Source organism: Manis pentadactyla, chromosome 8 (genome assembly GCF_030020395.1).
Source record: "Manis pentadactyla isolate mManPen7 chromosome 8, mManPen7.hap1, whole genome shotgun sequence".
Classification (NCBI taxonomy): domain Eukaryota; kingdom Metazoa; phylum Chordata; class Mammalia; order Pholidota; family Manidae; genus Manis; species Manis pentadactyla.
Genome location: NC_080026.1, coordinates 64,590,519 through 64,596,518, shown reverse-complemented (window position 1 = coordinate 64,596,518; position 6,000 = coordinate 64,590,519).

Sequence of the window (6,000 nt, the reverse complement as noted above, 5' to 3'; positions counted from 1 at the left end):
AACAGCATGAGCAGAGTGGCCCATGCCAAGTTTTGTTATAAAAGGGGAGCATACAAATAATGTAAAATTAACGTATAATAAAATGTATAAACCTTAAGTGTAGAGCTCCATAACTTTTAATATTATATGTATTCCTATGTAACCACATTTTCTTCACTCCAGAAAGTCCCCCAAGATCCTTTCCGGTTGATAGCATCGTCTAATACCAGTGACAGTATTCTGCCTTTTATCATCATCAATGAGTGCCTGTTCTTGAATTTAATACAAATGTAATCACATACTATGTATTCTTTTGTATCTGATCCCCTTTGCTTAACATAATGTTTTTGAGATTCATCCATAAAAAAAAAAAAAGGGGAGCATAGAAATGAGAGATTAGTTGGAGGGGCTGTGGGGCAAGAGAATTTTTTTAAGATGGGAGAATTTACACCATGTTTGTATGCTAAAGGAAATTATTCACTAAAGAGGAATAATCTGATCATACTGAAGGTAGAGCAATAGAGATTTCCCATCTAAAAAGCAGGAAAAAAAATGGAGGAAGAATAAAACCTCAGACTTATGGGACATTTCCAGTAATGGATGGACCAATCAGACAGAAAATCAGAAAGAATATAGAAGACTTGAACAACACAATCAACAAACTAGGCCTTAACGTGTATTGAACATTTTATCCAACAACAGAATACACTTTTCTTCTTCAGTGTACATGGAACATTTTGAGGATAGACCATATGTCAGGCCATAAAACAAGTCTCAATAAATTTAAAAGTCTTTAACTTAAAAAGTATTCTTCTGCCTTATTCTAGGGTCAGGTGTCAGGCAACCAGAGACCACCCCTGTAGCCCAAAGTCTGCTAAAAATTATTCAAACTAGCCCATCCTAAGCTGTTCACCTCATCCTGCCTTGCCTTTCCTGTGGAAAACACAATAAAGGTAGTGACTTAAACCTTCCCTTCTCTCCTGTCTTCTGCCTCCTGACAACCCTCATATTTTTCCCATTTGGCCTAACATGGCATGTTGTGCCTCCTGTCTCTAGGTCCTATAAGTATTGTGAACTTTGTTTTTTCCTGAGCATCTCTTCTGTCTCCTTTTGTGGCCACACTTGCCTTACCATCTTATGAAAGAGTACAAAACAGTGAATGAACACAAATATATCAGAATTTGTGGGAATATGCTAAAATACTACTTATAGGGAAATTTATAGCTGTAACCACTTACATTAGAAAAGAATGAAGGTCTAAGTTTCCACCTTAAGAAACTAGAAGAAGAAGAGCAAACAAATTTTTATACTGACCAAGAAAAAAAGAAAAGACAAGTTATTAAAATCAGGAATAAAAGAGGGGACATCAATTTTGACCTTAATAGAAATTAGAAGTATAATAAATAGTGTAACAACTATATGGCAGCAAATTACATAACAAGCAAAATGGGAAAATTCATATACATATGATCAAACTGACTCAAGGATAAATAAAAAATCTTAATAGGCCTATAAAAAGGAAACACATTGAATTGGTTATTCACAGTCTTCTCATTTGGAAATTCCCATCCCAAATGGCTTTACTGATACATTCTACCAACCATTTAAGAAAAAAACCCCAGTTCTTCCTCAGCAAAATACTAGCAAAGTAGTATTTCAACAGCATATGAAAAGTACCATACATCACGATCAAGTGGGGTTTATCCCTGGGATGCAAGGATGGTTCAATATACAAAAATGAATAAATGTGATACACCACATTAACAGAATGAAGGATAGCAATCATGATTATCTCAATAGATGCAGTAAAAGAATTTGCCAGTTGAACACCCTTTCATGATGAAAGTTCTCAAAAAATTTATAAAAGAAATTTACCTTAAAACAATAAAGGTCACATACAACAAACCCACTGCTAACATACTCGATAGAAAAGACTGGAAAGTTTTTCCTCTAAGATCAGGAACAAATGAAGGATGCCTATCCTTGCCATTTCTATTCAATAGAGTCCTGGAATTCCTAACCAGAGCAGATGGGCAAGACAAGCATAAGAGACATCCAAATTGGAAAGTTAGAAGTAAAATTGTCTCTATTTTTAGATGATATGATCTTATATACAGAAAACTCTAAAGACTCTTTATCACAAAAGTATTAGAACTAATAAATGAATTCAGTAAAGTTGCAGGTATCAAAATCAACATACAAAAATCAATTGTGTTTCTATACAAGAAAAAACCTAAAATACTTAGGAATACATATTTTAACCAAGGAGGTGAAATATCTATATACTGATATATTGGTTATATACTGATATATATATACTATTGGTTAAAGAACTTGAAGAAGATATAAATAAATGGAAAGATATTCTATGTTCATGGTTGGAAGAATTAATATTGTGAAATGTCCATTGTACCCCAAAATGACTTATACATTCAATGAAATCCCTATCAAAATTTCAATAGCATCTTCACATAAATAATACAATGTTAAAATTTGTATGCAACCAGAAAAGACAATGTAGAACTAAAACATTGTTGAACAAAAAACAAAACAAAACCCCCAAATATCACTGAACTAGAGGCATCAAACTTCAAACTACACGACCAAGCTAGTCAAAACAACATGATACTGGCATTAAACAGACAGAAAGACTAATGGAACAGAATAGAAAGCTCAGAAATAAATCTGTGCATTTTATGATCAGTTGATCTTTGACAAAAATACCAAGAACACACAATTGGGAAAGGACAGTTGTTTCAATAAATAGTGATGGGAAAGCTGGTTAATCACAAGCAGAAGAATGAAATTGGACCTCTTTCTCAATCCACATATAAAAATCAACCCAAAATGGATTAAAGAGTTAAATATAAGATCTGAAACTGTAAAACAACTAAAAGAAAATGGAAAAACTTATTGACATGGGTCTGGGCCATTACTTTTTGGATCTAACCCCCAAATTACAGGTAATAAAAGCAAAAATAGATAAACAGGATTGTATTAAACAGAAAAGCTTACGCATAGCAAAGAAAATGGTCAAAAGAGTCAAGAGACAACCCATGGACTGGGAGAAAATACTATCAAATTTTTGGTAACGGGTTAGTATCTAAGATATATAGGGAATTCAAACAACTCAATAGCAAGTTAACAAAAAACTTGATTGAAAAATGGGCAAAAGACCTGAGTAGATGTTTCTCAAAAGAAAATAAGCAATTGGCCAACAGGTATGAAAATATGCTTGAAATTACTAGTCATCATGGAAATGCAAATCAAAACCACAATGAGATATCACCTTACATCTGTTTGAATGACTATTGTAAGAAGGAGAAGAGATAACAAATATTGGTGAGGATGTGGAGAAAAGGGAATGCTGGTACACTCTTGGTGGAAATGTAAATGGGCAAAGCCATTATGGAAAGCAGTATGCAGGTTCCTCAAAAAGTTACATATAGAGCTACCACATGATCCAGAAATCCCCCTTCTGGGTATATATCTAAGGAAATAAAGTCAGTATCTTGGAGATAAATCTGTACTCTCATGTTAATTGCAGCATTATTTACTATAGCCAAGATATGGATGCAGTGTAAGTGTCCATGGGCAGATGAATGGATAAAGAAAATGTGGCATATATATACCATGGAATATTGTCTTAAAAAGGGGAGAAGTCCTGCTATTTGTGACAATATAGATGAATCTAGAGGACATTATGCCAAGTGAAACAAACTGGACACAGAAAGACAAACACTGCATGATCCCACTTTTCTGTGGATTAAAAAATTTAAAATCATTGAAGCAGAGAGTAGAATGATGGTTACCAGGGGTTGAGGGGCTGGGAAAAATGGGGAAATGCTGTTCTAAGGACACAAAGTTGTGGTTATGTAGGATGGATAGATCTGGAGATCTAATGTACAACATGGTAACTATGGTTAGTGTGTTGAATACTGGAAATACACTAAGAGTAGATTCAGGTGCTTTTATCACAGAAACTAACTATGAGTAGATTATGTGTTAATTAGCTTGACTAGTGATTATTTCACTATGTATATGTGTATCAAATCATCAGGTGGAAAAAAAAAAGGCCAGAAATATTGTTTAAAAATCACTTGAGCTTTGGTCTTTACTCTCAGAGATTCTGATTTAAGTGCTGTGGGGCAGTGCATGGGCCTTGAAGTTCTTCAAAAATCTTCCAAAAAATAGAAGAGAAGGGAATGCTTCCCAACTCATCCTATGAGAACAGTAGTATTTAGATACCAAAGCCAGACAAAGGTTTCACAAATTATAGACCATTATCTCTCATAAATATATATACAAAAATCCCCAGTAAAGATTGAGAATCTGAATTCTGAAACTTACAAAAAGGATTATATACTGTGACCAGGTTAGATTTATCTCCTAAATTGCATTTAACTTGAAAATCAAGTAATGCAATGCACTATAGTAATAGGATAAAGGGAGAAAAAACTGTATGATCATCTCAATAGAAGCATAAAAAACATTAATCTATTTAATATAAATATCCTCAAAAATGGGGAATAAAAAGGGCTTTCTTCTACTTGATAAAGGACATTTATGAAAAGCCTACGCTGACATCATACCTACTGAGGAAAGGCTGATGCTTTTCTCTTATGACTGGGAATAAGGCAAGGGTATTTGTTCTTAACTTCTATTCAAGATTGTATTGGAAGTTTTAGCCAGTGAACTGATAGAAGAAAAAGAAAGAAAAGGCACCCAGAATGGAAAGGAAGAAGTAAAATTGTCTTTATTTGCAGATGACATGATCTTTTAAGTAGAAAATCCTAAAGGAGTCACAAAACAATGTAGTAGAATTAATAAAAACATTTAGCAGAATACATGACCAATATATCAAAATCATTTGTATTTCTGTATACCAACAATGAATAATTACAGATTAAAAATAAAATACCATCCACAATAGCTTCAAAAAGAATTAAAAACCGTGGATAAATTTAACAAAGTAAGTGTGAGACTTGTATCCTGAAAATTACAAACCACTACAGAAAGAAATGTTAAAAGATCTAAATAAATAGACAGACACCCCATGTTTTTGGACTTGAAACTCATTATTTTAAGAATGCAAAACTCCCCAGATTAGTCTATGGGTTCAGTGTAATCCCTATCATATTCCCAGAGGACTTTTTCTGCACAATTACAAACTGATTCTAAAATTTATATGGAAAGGCAAAGAATCCAGAATAGCCAAAACAACCTTGTAATAGAACAAAGAGGACTTACACTTCCCAATTTCATAACTTACTATAAAGCTACATTAATCAAGACAGTGTGGTCTGGCATAAAGGTAGACATATAGATCTCTCAGAATTGAGATAGTAGAAATAAACCCTTAAGTTTTTGGTCAGTGGATTTTTGACAGTGATATTAAAACAATTCAATTGAGGAAATGATAGTCTTTCAACAAACAGTACCGGGATATCCACATGCAAAAAAGAAAAATGAGTTTAGATACTTATCATCATACATAAGAATTAAACCAAGATGATTGACTAAGCTAAATGTGAGAGTTAAAACTATAAATCTCTTGCTTTAGGCTACCATTTCTTAGTTACAACAGCAAAAGTACAAGCAATGTAAAAGAAATCAATAAATTGGGTTTCATCCAAATTACAATTCTTTGCACTTCAAAAGATAACATTTAGAAAGTGAAAAGTTAAGCCATACGTTGTGAGAAAATATTTACAAATCATATATTCAATATGGTATCCAAACTATATAAAGAAATCTAACAATCCAATAAGACAAATAACCCAGTTAAAAAATGGTCAAAAACTGATCAACGAAATGAAAAAGACAGCCTATAGAATGGCATTAAATTTTTGCAAATCATATGTCTGATAAAGGGCTTGTATCTTAAATATAAAAAGAACTCTTACAATTCAATAAGACATTTTAAAAATGGGTGTATTAGTTTGCTAGGGCTACTTTAACAATATACCACAGGCTAGATGGCTTAAACAACAATTTATATTCTCAAAATTCTGGAAGCTA